Source organism: Lissotriton helveticus, chromosome 4_1 (assembly GCF_964261635.1).
Source record: "Lissotriton helveticus chromosome 4_1, aLisHel1.1, whole genome shotgun sequence".
Classification (NCBI taxonomy): domain Eukaryota; kingdom Metazoa; phylum Chordata; class Amphibia; order Caudata; family Salamandridae; genus Lissotriton; species Lissotriton helveticus.
Window position 1 is genome coordinate 653,957,627 of NC_136063.1, and position 14,916 is coordinate 653,972,542.

The window sequence follows — 14,916 nt, forward strand, 5'->3', positions numbered from 1 at the left end:
TTATCACAGTTCAATTTTCTCTTTGGAAATTGCATGTGGAAAATAAGTGGTTTGGGACCACACACCCTTTCTCACCCCCTGTTTGAAAGATCACCCTGAAACTTCCAGGATGAACTTAGGGTGAGTAAACGTTTTTGGAAAGTTTTGTGAAGATTTGTTGTCACCAAAGTTATTAGTAAAGCAAAAAAAGCTTTTCCTATGGAAACTCTTAATGTGGCTACCGCCACTGTTTAATACATATACTATGTTGCCATCTATGCTGGTCTAGCGACATCATAAACTATGAGGCAGAATGCAGAGGGGTTTGTTATAAATATCACGAGAACCCAGAAATAGAAGTATAGGTCACTCATTACCAATTATGCATCTCTTTTATAATGCATGTTTATTTTGGAGGTAGTTAGCTTCATAAATGTGTACTTTAACCAGTGTTAGGAGTAAACTGTACCCAATTTATGGTTGTATCTTGCTATCCAACCAGCATGCATGGGGCATTTTCCTTTGTTTCACCAGGGTCCACACCACACTTGCTACTTCATTGGCCAAATGGGTGGCACGTATATAGAGGTGTGCCTGTTGGTCAATGAAATAAAAGTCTATTTGCTGACCTAGTCAGACTAATAAAGTGACAGTAATTTTGCTTTTCAATGTACTCTTGTACTTGTAAGATTATTTATTTCTCAAGGAAAAGGAAAGGACTGGCCGAAGTGGTGTATAATGTGGTCAATTTACTTTAGTGGACAGTGAACCACAGAGAATGGTTTTGTGTTAGTGAACACAACCATGTACCCAAACCTGAGTAGCCACTTAGGCCCTCTTCGTGGTAAAGCTTCATTCGGGATGTTATTATTACAACCCGTTTGCTGCAGCTCTTTTCCAATTTGCTTAGTGCAGTTAAGAAACGTATTTTTTCTTATCAGTATGCTGCACATCCACATGTTTAAACAAAACTTTGTTTTGGGGCATACCTGGGACTCTGTCCACACGCTACACGCTGCCGCTGGGGCCCACACGCTGCCTGTTCTCCCTGCCGCCGGTGATTTCCTGCTTCACGGCCGCCGGGGAACTACAGCTCCCAGCAGGCCGAGCGGGTCACTTCCTGGCCCAGCGCGCCCGGAGGCGCAGAAAAGGAGGAGGCTCCCACTGAGGAGCGGGGGCAAAAACTTTGTTTTGGGGCATACCTGGGACTCTGTCCACACGCTACACGCTGCCGCTGGGGCCCACACGCTGCCTGTTCCCCCTGCCGCCGGTGATTTCCTGCTTCACGGCCGCCGGGGAACTACAGCTCCCAGCAGGCCGAGCGGGTCACTTCCTGGCCCAGCGCGCCCGGAGGCGCAGAAAAGGAGGAGGCTCCCACTGAGGAGCGGGGGCAAAAACTTTGTTTTGGGGCATACCTGGGACTCTGTCCACACGCTACACGCTGCCGCTGGGGCCCACACGCTGCCTGTTCCCCCTGCCGCCGGTGATTTCCTGCTTCACGGCCGCCGGGGAACTACAGCTCCCAGCAGGCCGAGCGGGTCACTTCCTGGCCCAGCGCGCCCGGAGGCGCAGAAAAGGAGGAGGCTCCCACTGAGGAGCGGGGGCAAAAACTTTGTTTTGGGGCATACCTGGGACTCTGTCCACACACTACACGCTGCCGCTGGGGCCCACACGCTGCCTGTTCCCCCTGCCGCCGGTGATTTCCTGCTTCACGGCCGCCGGGGAACTACAGCTCCCAGCAGGCCGAGCGGGTCACTTCCTGGCCCAGCGCGCCCGGAGGCGCAGAAAAGGAGGAGGCTCCCACTGAGGAGCGGGGGCAAAAACTTTGTTTTGGGGCATACCTGGGACTCTGTCCACACGCTACACGCTGCCGCTGGGGCCCACACGCTGCCTGTTCCCCCTGCCGCCGGTGATTTCCTGCTTCACGGCCGCCGGGGAACTACAGCTCCCAGCAGGCCGAGCGGGTCACTTCCTGGCCCAGCGCGCCCGGAGGCGCAGAAAAGGAGGAGGCTCCCACTGAGGAGCGGGGGCAAAAACTTTGTTTTGGGGCATACCTGGGACTCTGTCCACACGCTACACGCTGCCGCTGGGGCCCACACGCTGCCTGTTCCCCCTGCCGCCGGTGATTTCCTGCTTCACGGCCGCCGGGGAACTACAGCTCCCAGCAGGCCGAGCGGGTCACTTCCTGGCCCAGCGCGCCCGGAGGCGCAGAAAAGGAGGAGGCTCCCACTGAGGAGCGGGGGCAAAAACTTTGTTTTGGGGCATACCTGGGACTCTGTCCACACGCTACACGCTGCCGCTGGGGCCCACACGCTGCCTGTTCCCCCTGCCGCCGGTGATTTCCTGCTTCACGGCCGCCGGGGAACTACAGCTCCCAGCAGGCCGAGCGGGTCACTTCCTGGCCCAGCGCGCCCGGAGGCGCAGAAAAGGAGGAGGCTCCCTCCGCGTCGCGGAACGCGCGCGGGACTGCGCCGGGCTAAGCCCGGGCAAAGGGCGGGCCCTCTGTGGCCCTCAGAGGACCTGAGGAGGACGGGACGGGGCCCCCCCCCTGATTTCGTGACTATATGCTTGGATGAGGTAAGGAACACCTACGTGGTGTTTTATCTACTGATCTTGACTCTGACCCAGGCCTTAAAATTACTACAATGCCATCTGAGACCTCACAATCAGTAGACGCTGACCAAGCATTCTCATGGTTAGATGAGCTAAATTTTCTATGTAAAACCTCACACGTTTTAGTGGATTCACCGCTTCCTGTTGTAAGCTCCTGCGCATTATCCGACACTCCCAGCTCTCTGCAACCCCTCCCACCATCTAAACAAGATGTTATCCAAAATACCCAAAGGCTCGCCAATCCTGATCCCTCAATCGTTATAAGGAAATGTAACGAGGTTAACAACATAGGGAATCAACCTAAACCTCAAACACTGTGCCTAAGCCCTACACTTCCTGTCAGCAACCCCTCTTCGATATCTGAGTTTGCTGACAAACAAGTTGTCCTACCATCCTCTACACAGGTAGAGCTATTATCTTTTATCGAACAATTGGTCACCTCTATCATAACACCACTGCTAGATAAAATTACTTTATTAGGGGACAGGCTGAAGGGTTTAGAAGAAACCATTAAGTCCACCAAGCCCACCTTGCCAGCTAGTTCAAATACTGTAGCATCCAAATGTTCCGATCCATCTTCCGTTTCGAAGTACCCAAAGCCAACTATTCATGGTAAAAGGGTCTTAACCCAACCAATAGTCCCCAATGTACCAGTCCAAATACTTTGCAGAACCCCCCCTACACCTACCTTCTCGCACCTTGAAGTTCCTAGAGAACACTATAACAAAGTCACTCCTATCCAACTTCCCCCGGAGGCAGCTCCTTTCGTGTGTGTCCTCGCGGGAGTACCAGCACTTCCTTTAGGGAAAATTGAGAGACAACATGACTTGTTGAACAAGGTCAAATTTTGGTTGACCAACAATACACCCTTGCCACCCAATCTTGTGGGTACAATAATGAGTGTAAGAAGGGTGAGTTGGCTGGGTTCCCTCCATAAAGATATCGCTGGCGATTTGGTGCTTGTAAGATTTAGGCAAAGATATATTGTCCCGTACCTGCGCACTTGCGCACCTCAAGTGGGAGACAGTCCAATCTCCGTTTGGGATTTGCATGACTTTTATCCTAGAATGTCTCGGTCCCCCACATCCACTCTAAAGGCAGGGTGTAACATGTTGACGGACAGAAGTTTTCCTACTTATACCCGTCAAGACTTATTTCTCCACAGCTCTAAGTACTGGAACCCGTATTAAATTGCAAAATCTGAACTGTGACAATTGAGACACTTACCCGCATGGGCTGGCAAAAGTTTCTCTTTTTAATATGCAGATATTATGTATTATTGTATGTATGTTTTATTTAACAATTGCTTTTTAATCTGTATGCTTTTATGATTTTTTGCACTAAAATCGAATAAAGCTAAATTGAATTGAACAATAGTGGTGGGGACATATCTATTAGAAGTATTTTCTAAAGTATAATGATGGCTTTACTAATTTTGACCATTTGCCCTGACCCATTTATTGCGAAAATTGTAACCATTAAAGGCCACAATCAATCACTTCCTGCATGTTTCAAACAGATATATGCAGGGGTAGAAGAGTTATTGCAGACACAACTGCTTGATATTTTTCCCATAATTGCTGACATATGATTGATAGCAACTTTCTTCAGTCCTCATTGGCCAGTAAGCCCAAAAACCTCGACCAGGTCTAATCTATATCACAAATCAATCAACAGCAGAAAACAGAAGGCAGCTTGAAAGATAATTAGAATTTTCAAAGCCGCGCTCGGCATTCTCTGTCATTAATAAAACATGAAATCCATCAATTCTGAGACTAGTGCCATACACAACGTATTACAAATTCACAGGAGTCCTTCAGGTTGCAGGGGCCTGCATGTTTGATTTTATGGAGGCATGCCCTCAGCAATTTTCCAGATCCCTTTGCAACACTGCGGGCATGGGCGCCAGTTCACCAAAATGCTAGGTGTAGCTTAAGTGACATCACATACCCTATACCTTAATGACATTACGAGAAGTGACCATTGACCCTGATTTTTTTTTCCAGGAAGTCATGTGACGTCCTTATTAGTGAAGCCATCACAAAAAGTGACATTGATGAAGTTCCATTGGAACTGCATGATTAGTATAACAACACAACACAGACAAAGGTGTATTTAAGAGACTACCTATATTATGGTGCTGACTTGATCTTTGAATGCGTTGCAATGTAATACTTGCCCAAATAGTAGTGAGCCAGGAAAGCAACAAGGGGGCTTCTTCCTCCGAGAAAAGATTTATAAGAATGTGGTCAAATTGTATGTGGTTTTTGTTAAACATCTTTTTCATTTTATTAAATTTGCTCAATACATCATTCACATATCAGAATTAGAATAAATTTGACAAATTTTGGGGAAGAAAGAAAAATAAATGGAAAAAGAACGTAAACATACCGTTGTGTTCGTATATGCACAACACAGCTATCTGCGTTGCGTTACTCTAGATTTATGAAGCCACCCAAAGCCACGCAAGGTGACCCTGCATGGCTTGATAAATCAAACCTAATAGTTGCATCGCTCTTGCGCCCCATTGCGTGGCACAAGGACGATGCAACTCTTTCATAAATATGCCCCTAAATTTTAAAATGCCTTTCAAGGCGTGCCAAGCCAATGAAACCTGATGCTCCACAGAACTTGACTGCATCTTTCAAAATGTGCTGTGGAGGCCACCATTGTTCAAAAATTAGCTCCATCGTGCAGGACTAGCATTTTGCCATGGGTGCCCTTCATTTGCCATGGGTGTCCCCAATTTACCAATGCTAGAATTTATTTTTTATGCCATCCATATACCACAAGTGACCCTTCTGTCAAAAAATACCTCAGTATGTCAGCATTTTGTCATGGTTGCCCCCTCCCATATGTCAGGTTACCCTCCTTTATGCCACTAATGATCTCCAATGTGTTAGTGCCAGCATTATTCCCACAGGTATCTCATATGATAAACATGTCTTATAGTATGCCACTACCAGTATTTTAACATGTGTGCCCATTATGCCAAGAACTACTTCTAGTGTGCCAGTGCCAGTATATTTTCACAGATGTCTGTCCTGCTAAGAATTGTCTCAAATGGGTGAGCACCAGTGTTTTGCCCCAGGTGCCTCTATGAGATAAGAATTACCTTCAGTATGCTTGGGTCAATGACAGACTTGCAACCATACCACCATACTCACACATTCACTCTCACTCACACTCATTCTTACTCCCACTCTGTAACACTCCATCTCACTCACTTGTTCTTGCTCAATTCAACTGACACTCAATCTCACACTTTCTCACTCACTACCTGTCACTGACTCTCACAAACATGCATATGCTTACACATACATTAATTTTCTCACACACACACACACTTAGTCTCATATTAACACACACTCACCCACAAGCACCCACACAACATACATTTACATTTTTTTTACTTACCTTAGCCTCCACCAAAGGTCTCATTCTAGTGAATTGTGCTTTCTTTTTTATTACACTAATAGTGAATAATAGACTATTATTCACTATTATTATAATGACAAATGGACAGAAAATAAGGAGTACAGCGTCTTTGCTATGTTCTTGGCACTTATTTTACCACTTGTGAGGTCTGGGGTCGCAAACAAAGTACCACGGGTTGCAAGGGGCAAGTCAGAGGTCACAGATGTGAATCCTTGAAGCCACTTAATGATGTCCATGAGCACTCCATATATTCCCAAAGGGCCTGGTTTCCAGGAGCACATGAAAACAGGCAAGGACTGTTGCCAGCATTCCTGGTAGCTCATTCTCAAAGCTGTCCTGTCCTCCCAGAGGTTACAGGCAAAGTATGATCTAGCCTGGTGGAGTTTGGGCATGAGAGGCCTTGAATGGCGTATTGCTAGGCAACACTTTAAGCAAAACTATAGCTGATGGGACAAACTGAAATAGCTGCAAGTTGCAACTGTTACTCGTCCCCAGCTGCACCAGTTTAGAAATCCCTAAGCTGCTGTCATGTGTCTTAGTTAGGCCCTGGTAGAAACAATGCCATCTTTCACCATGAAAACATGTTTCTGAAATTGCCTTCCCTTTCACACAATAACCTTTTGCACACATTTGCGTGTGTGACAATGCTAGATTCGTTTCTCTGAAACTGCTTCACTTACACATTTCACTCAGTGAGACCATTATCACAACTCCTTGAACACCATGTACAAGGTCTCTACACACATTGTGCAAATGTTGTTCTATTTTGCATCCACGAGGCGACACAGCTCTCTATAGACCATAACAACACTGGATTGCCCAGGACTCGCAAGAATGCTTTTCATTATAAATAAACAAGGATTTCTGGGTTTAGTTAGAGAAGCGCTTTGCTGTCATTAGCGATGTCTCTACAGGCTGAAGGTTCGGCTCAGGAGCTTGCTGACATCTCTGGGAAGGGTGTCCACCTGGTTACCAAGATGAGGGTGGGGGGGCTTGCATTCTTTCCCTTCCGGTAAGCATGATTGGATCATCCAATACGGGGTTTCTTGGCAGAACATACACACACACACACACACTAGACACTTAGGCTAGGGACTGCATAGTAGGAGTACATCACATTTTCTATATTGTTTTATGTACTTTCATACATATATATTGCTTTAGCACAGTGGTGGAACATTTTATTCTGTTCACTGTCCTGGTACTTCTGCTTCTGTCAATTGATCATTGCAGCACATATGCTCTATACAAGAATCACGTTGGTTCAATAAAAATTGCAAACGTCCCTCTGCATTCCTTTTATATTTCTCTGAGAATAAGAAAGCAAGAGTGACTGAGAAAAAGGGTTCTAGATCTGTCACCAAGATTCCTGAGGGATCAGGCTTCTCATATTCAGTGGTTGCAAGAACCATCGGCTACCCATCTAGGTTTAGGGAACTCAATCAATTCTTTCTTTATTCGTCCTTCCAAAAACAGGACATAAAAGATACACATAGATATAAACATCTTGTAAAATACAAACTCATTTTCTGTTTAAAAAGAATACAACAGCTCAAGAATACAGTACTTTTTCTTGAAACTAAAGTGGCAGTGCAAAACACTTGGGTTCGCAAGTAGCAGCAGATTTATCAGATGTGAACCCAAGTGACATTGCAAAACGCTTGGGTTCGTGAATAGCAGCACATATTATCTAATAGTGCAACTAAGAAAAACAACTGCAGCCATCAATAGCAGCAATTATTAAAAGAAAATACACAAACAATAAAATCGGGCCTATAAAGGAGTTAGCAAATCGGGTTAATATTTTAGTAGCAATACCAATGCATTCCATACAGAAAATGATAAGATACATTAAAATTAAAACAGCATACTCCTCTTTGCTAAAATGCACTTCAAACAGTTGCCAACAGCAAAACAGACATCAAAATCATTAAGTTGCTGCCAAAACTACAAAGCCGCTTTGCATTTAGAAAATTTGTGTCTGCGCAAGAGAGGTTTTAAAAATTTCCTGGTAAGTGGAAGATTAAATTGACAAAAAAATACAAAATGTAAAGTGGTTTGTCTCGAATGTTCATCACAGGAGCAGACCATAATAGATTCTATAGAATACTGACCCGGGGGAAGCATATTAATCAACAAAAAGATCCCAGCCTGAATCTAGATAACATATTCCTTTCATGTACATTATTTACATATATTAGATACAGGGCAATGTAGGGAGGAACTTGTATAAGGCAATAATCCCTGACCGTGGGTTTGGCAACTTCAGTAAATTCCCTGGACAGATCTTTATGTTTTTAGAAGCTCACCAAAACCCACTGTCAATCCCCTTTAACAATTTGATCTAGGTGCTCAAACATAGAGGGATAACCAAGTTCTGTAAAACAGGTTTTAATGTATTGGGGCCAGGGGATACAAAGGCATTGGGTACAGATTTGACAGTCTCTAATAATTGCCCTATTAAAATCAGCTTCTTCATTTGTCCAGATGGAACACCAGGTAGCTAAAGGTGCCACATTTATAGTATCTTGGGCATACTCGAGACCCAACTCGACATGGAGGGGAAAATGCGGCGAAGAAGGGGGCACTCCTAAACCTCTACGTCAAAATCTATTCTCCTCCAGCTGCATAGTGTGTACATCCCTACATCCACAGATCCCCATACCATGTGTTAAAATCAGAATACATGTACGCTTATAAATCTCTAAAATAGGGGCAATGGGCTTTTTACCTATGGACATTGCAAGTGAATAAGTGGTACCAACTGCACGTGTAAATCTTGTTATTCTATTATTTATGCAAGTATGCCACGTACAATCTTCATCGAAGTCCAGACCTAAATACGGAAGGAGCTAACCCTTTCCAGCTTTTTACCCTCTATATTCAAGCTACAGGACTTAGTGTTTTTGGGGCCACAAATCCGGACAAAAGTTTTCTAATATGTAGCCACAAAAAGAAAGACGGTTGACTATAAATTTCTGCACCTCATGCCAGTTCTAGTGTACAAACGGGTCCCACTCTGAACTACGGATAGTACGAACGGGCTCATCACAGCCTTGGAAACTCATCCCCTCATATGATTCCAGATTATTGCCTGGATACCTGACCAAATTTAATGGTTCTACATTTTTAACTTCAGAAACTTGAAACCTTGCCGACTAGCGGGAAAAACTTACAAACTTACAAACTGCCATCGCCTCCCATGTGGGGTACATCAGTACTATTTTGATATCTATATGGACTTTTACTCTGTGCAGGGACTTACCTAGGATCTACGTATACGTCTTTAAGCTTCTGACATCTATCTCCGACCTTCTTTGAAGTGAGAAACTACTAGCCAAAACCCAGGACGCAAGTGTGATTGGATTGATTGAGATATCGCTTCTGGGACAGTATTGGGCACGGTTCGAGATACCCTTTAGAATTGTGAAATCCATACATTTCTAGGCCCCGCACTGATCGGTGAAATTCTATTTAAGCCCTGATGAAGTTCTCCGATGGAGAACGAAACGCATTGGCTGGAATCTAAAGCTTTTTTTGATGCTGAATGAAAAATAAAGGAACTTAAGTAAAAATATTTCTCTATCATCTGGACTTTGTTATTCCGCGCACGCCTATCAAATAGTAATCAAAAGTTTTCTTATAGTTTGGCTCCAACCCCAAATTCTTCATAAAGTTTAACATAGCTAGAAACGGCGATCGCAGTCCTTGCCATAATGTCTGTGTCATCTGCATAAAGGAGCACTGGCACAGACTTATTCTTCGCCTGCGGCACATCCGCCCCAACCGTGACTAATGTTTTCTCCAGGTCGTTTGTATAAAGGAGTAATAAGATTGGGGCGAGAACGCATCCTTGGCGTACCCCTCGCTTAATAATGAACTGTTCCGAACATTCCCCAGCATTACCATACTTCACTGATGCAGAAAGATCGTGGTGGAGGAGTCCCAGAAAGGAAACCAGACCCGCATCGAAACCCATATTTACTAAAATGTCCCACAACCTAGAGCGTGAGACATAGTCAAACGCACTGGTTAAATCCATGAATGCTAGGTGAGTAGAGGTATCCTTCACATATTTATATTTGGCCAGAATAAGGTGGAGATTAAGACATTGTGCGATCATGCCTAGACCTTCCCTAAACCCATACTGGGTTGTAGCCAAAATATGGTTTGCACTTATCCAGTCCAGGAGGCGGTCTGGTATGTTATGTTATGTTATGTTATGTTATATATTTCTTGTAGCGCGCACTGCTAGTCAAGACTGTCCTGGCGCGAAGAGGGATTCAGTATCAGAAAATAACAAAGGGATAACATAACAAGAAAGGATATGTGCATTTACATGAATTGCTTGAATAAGTGAGTCTTAAGGTGCTTTTTAAAATAAATGAGGTTAGTTGGTATGACTCTCTCAATAACTTTAACAGAAGAGGACAAAAGAGATATTGGACGATAGCATTTGGGATCATGCACGTCACACTTTTTTAAAAACAGGCACTATCACAGAAGTACGCCAGGAATTTGGGACACCCTCACTGCAAACTGAATTAAAAACAGCAGTAAGTACCTGGGACCAGAATGCTGGATCTTCCTTAAATAAATCCAGAAGAATTTAATCTGGGCCTGGTGCCTTCTTAGCTTTACTGTTATCAATTGCTTTCAGTACTTCCCCTACATTAAAAACAAGGTTTTGACAAGTTAAATTCAGCTGTAATGGGGCATTCTCTGCAGCAAGGTCAGCCGAATAAAGGCCAGCATAGTGAGTCACCCAAGTCTCAGGGGGGGATATGGACAGTAACTTTGTCTGCTGGTAGGGTGGGAGATAGAACAGACCGTATGTCCTTCCAGAAGGCCTGAGGGTCTCTTGACAAGCAAAAGCTCACCACTAGATCCCACTTTTCTTCCTTCAATGCTGCCTTTCTTTTCTTAATGACAAGCTTATACAGCTTGCTCCTTTCCCTTATCACTATCGGGTCTCTAGGGTTTTGTTTTAAAGCCCTACGTACATTATTATTATTCTCTCTGCTAGCCTTGTCGAACCAGGAATGCACCTGATTACAGGACTGGGGCGTAGGTTTAGAAAGTAGATATTTGACTTTATCTTACAGGATTGCGAAACCTTGTAAGATGTGAACTGGCTCGTGTGGTATACAATTACAGCTAGACATCAGGGCAGAATTAAAGGAAATTATCTGCGATATAATACTATTCATGTTTGCTGAACTCCAGACCACCCTGCGCCCAATATCTTTAGTGGATTATGGCTGAATGGATAAAGGCTTGGGCTTTGGTACCCTGAACGGTAACACAAACTTAGCAGAGATAGGATTGTGGTCCCTATAAGGCTCCATTAAGACCTCACAATCCTTGATAAAAGGAAACATGCCCCAGGAGGTGAATACATAATCAATAGTACTTCCTATACCTCGTCCAGTAAAGGTGGGAATACAGTGGTCAGTCAAATTAGGCGCCATATTAACCAAACCTCTTTCTAACAGGTGGCTGAATAGGACTGGGAAAGCGGTAATGGAAGAACCGATTTCGCATTAAAATCCCCCGCCACCAACAACTTAAAAGGACAATCCACTCGAGCCTCTTGTTCCACAAGCTTGTCAATCAGCATAATCAGCCTTTGGATGTGAAGTTATTATTATACAAATTTTACCAGGTACAGCTTAAAAGTATATTTCCAGGCAAAACAAAACACCTGCACCTCCCCCTGCTCCTGGAATAGCTGAATAATCATGCCAGCAATTTCCATTTTAAACCAGGCCGACATGCCCCCCCTTAGCTCTGCGGATGTAGAAGGAACACCGGGCAGGTTAAAACACATAAATCCATCAAAAACAATATCCTTACTCTCTCACGTTTCTTGTATAAAGACTATATCATAGGTTATAATAAAATACCGCCATCCCTCCAATACAATCTTTGAGGTTATACCTGCTATATTCCAATTTAGAATTTTCAAACAAGCATTATCTATTTTGGTCTTTAACATTGATTGTACTCACACTTACCCCGACGGGGGGCTGAAACAGTAAGGAAGCGGAGGTAAAATGAGAAGCTGAGGTTAAATTTGCAGGGTCCTATAGGCAAGCCCCAGTACAAGGTCCTGCCCCAGAATAGTCAGATGGTAAGATGATGTTCCTCTGTACACTAGGTCTATGATTCCAAAATATCCTACCCACCACCTCTAGACCAGGCTCCGAAGGTGCGGGATTAGGTTGGGAAGGGGATGGTATTTGGATAGCAAACACTGGACTAGCAAGTAATCTGTCAGCCTCCTGAGAAACTAGGAAGGCAGACTCCTCCCCATACCGTCAATCTATTTCTTCCATGCCAGCCAGAGGGGCAAATCTATTGGACAGGTGAAGTGATAGTGAAGAGGGAGGTTCAAACAGTGCCGAGTCTTGGGTAGGAAAACTGCCCAAGGTACCCACTTGATTCCCCAAATGCTGATTAAAAAGCCAAGTGGGACTATCACTCGCCTGCCTGGCCATTAAAATGTCAATTGAAATATACCAGCTACCAGTAACATTGTTGTTCAGCCAATGAGTAGATTTATTTATTAGGCCCCTTGTGGATTCTGCATTAGTTTCTGTGAGCCTTGGCACATTTGTTAGTACTACAACGTATGGCGTTGATGCTGGAGGAAGGTCTATCACATGAACAATAGCCATGTCTATGGGGCGAACTGCCGGGAAAATAGCAGGTGGAGCTGTAGGCAACATTTTAGCTGGCTGAGATGCGTCCTTGGCATGATCAATGGAGATAGGGATAAAATCACTTGCCAAATGCTGGGTACAAATAGAGATTGAGGACCGAGGATCAGTAAGAATGGGACGTAGCCTAGAATTCAAACGCTCACTTTAATATTTGTTCAGAGTACCCCATGAATTGGCATTTGGCTTCTCTATGCCCCAAAGAGAATACCATCTACAGCTTTGTTTTGGGAAAGGGGATTGCTAATTTTGGCAGAAACTCTCAGCTTTGTAGTTTTATCAATTTTCCTCCTCCGCTTGGTTCTAGGCCCACTTTCCCCTTCCGAGGCAGAACATGTTGGGCCGGGCACCGGCTCCCCTTCAAGCACAGCCAAAGCCCCCGCAATTGCTGGACCTGCACCCTCCCTACAGGGCACAGAAGAGGTCAAAATCTTTGATGCCTCTTATGGGCTTCTTGTCTCCACAACACCCTGTATTGGTAAAGGCTCATTACAACTCTGATTGGAGTGAGAATGATTGACCTCCTCAGCTGTAAGGGAAAGACGGTGTTCAACTATCCGAATCTCACTTGAGACCATGTCCACAGCTCGCGTTAGGTAATTATCAATTGTCGAGCGCGTGCGAGGAAGGTGGTAGCACGCTGGGCAAGCTTGGAGCCCCCTTTCTCTTACTAATTTTGGGACTAATCACTTAAATGTAGGTTAAGCGTAACTTCAAGCGTAGCTTTAGGGGTACCTTTGGGGTAAAGAGGATAGGCTGGCGTTCCTTAATCCATGAGCAAACATGGTTATTCTCAGCGCAATTAAGGAAAATGTAAAACACTATACCACAGGTATATGGTTATCCGGTAGATCCAGTGGAAGCCTTAGAGGGAAGGCCCAGCCCAGCCTTATCCAGTGTTTGACGGGCCTGCCCTTGGCCCACGCACATCCTGCGCTGCGGGAGCCGGTGGCCATTTTTTAAGCGCATCCTGGCGCTAGAAGATGACTTCGCAGCCGGGCACCGCGAAGATCAAGCAGGCCGGTGTACACGTCCCCCAGGACCGGGGAACAGCTGATGCAAACAGGAGCAGGAGGAAGGTAGAAGCGGGATCCGTGCTGCGGGAGTCCACAGCCGCTTTTGAAGCGTCTCCTGGCACTAGAAGATGACGTCGGCGGCCGGGCGCCGCGAAGAGCAAGCAGGCCGGTATACATGTCCCCCAGGACCGGGGAACAGCTGATGCAAGCAGGAGCAGGCGGCAGGTAGAAACGTACTCATGGTATAGCTGGTCTATAGGACAACATATCCTGAAGGGGTACATAGAATCATTCTGGAACCCTGCTTTTATTTTCAGACAAAATTGTTGTTATTCCTTTGTTACTCGTGCTGCCCATTCGAGCGTGAGCTCAGGGGTCACAAGAGTAGTGCCAGGGGGGCACAACCGGGAGGCGCAGCTGTGACCCCTGACAACCCCTAAATGACGTCCATCCCTGCGGGGTTACGTAGATGCTTGAAAAACAAGCAGATATCTGAAAATAGTGACAGTGTTCTCTCCTTTTGGGCACAGAATAAATCATTTGCCTTTGATAACCCCTGGAGCCTGCTCTACTCCTGAGATATTTATCATTACTCAGAAAAGGGCATGTTCTTCAGATCATCTTCGAGGGAGGTGGAAATGACACCCAGCCCCCTACACCGACCTTAGCATAAACAATTTCCGTGTTTCCTTTGGAGAACAATTTCACCTGGCAGACTTGGGCAGCAACAAATTTGACACAGTTCAAGGAAAGGACCACCATCTTCATCTCCAACCCGAGCGGAGTCACTTACACGTGAGTGCTGGAACAAAGTCAAGTGCAAACTTTTTTGCAGTAGCATCTGCCATTAGCTGAGCCAAATTCACACATTTTCGCTTTTTTTTTTGTTGCAAATACGGTTACTACCAAAAGCGTGCTGTTCGTAAAAGTAAACATCAATTGGTAAAGCCAATCAGTCTCACTTTGCCAATGATTTTTTCTTGCCGCTGTTGGGTTTGCCAACACTTGTTAAATTGAGTTAGCACTGGCAAACCCAACAACAGTGGACGGCCTTTTTAGGAGTGTTTTTTTATTTTTCATATTGACGACCACCTTACATGATACAATGTGGTGTCCATTGTGGGGGTATAAAACGTTGGTGTTTCACT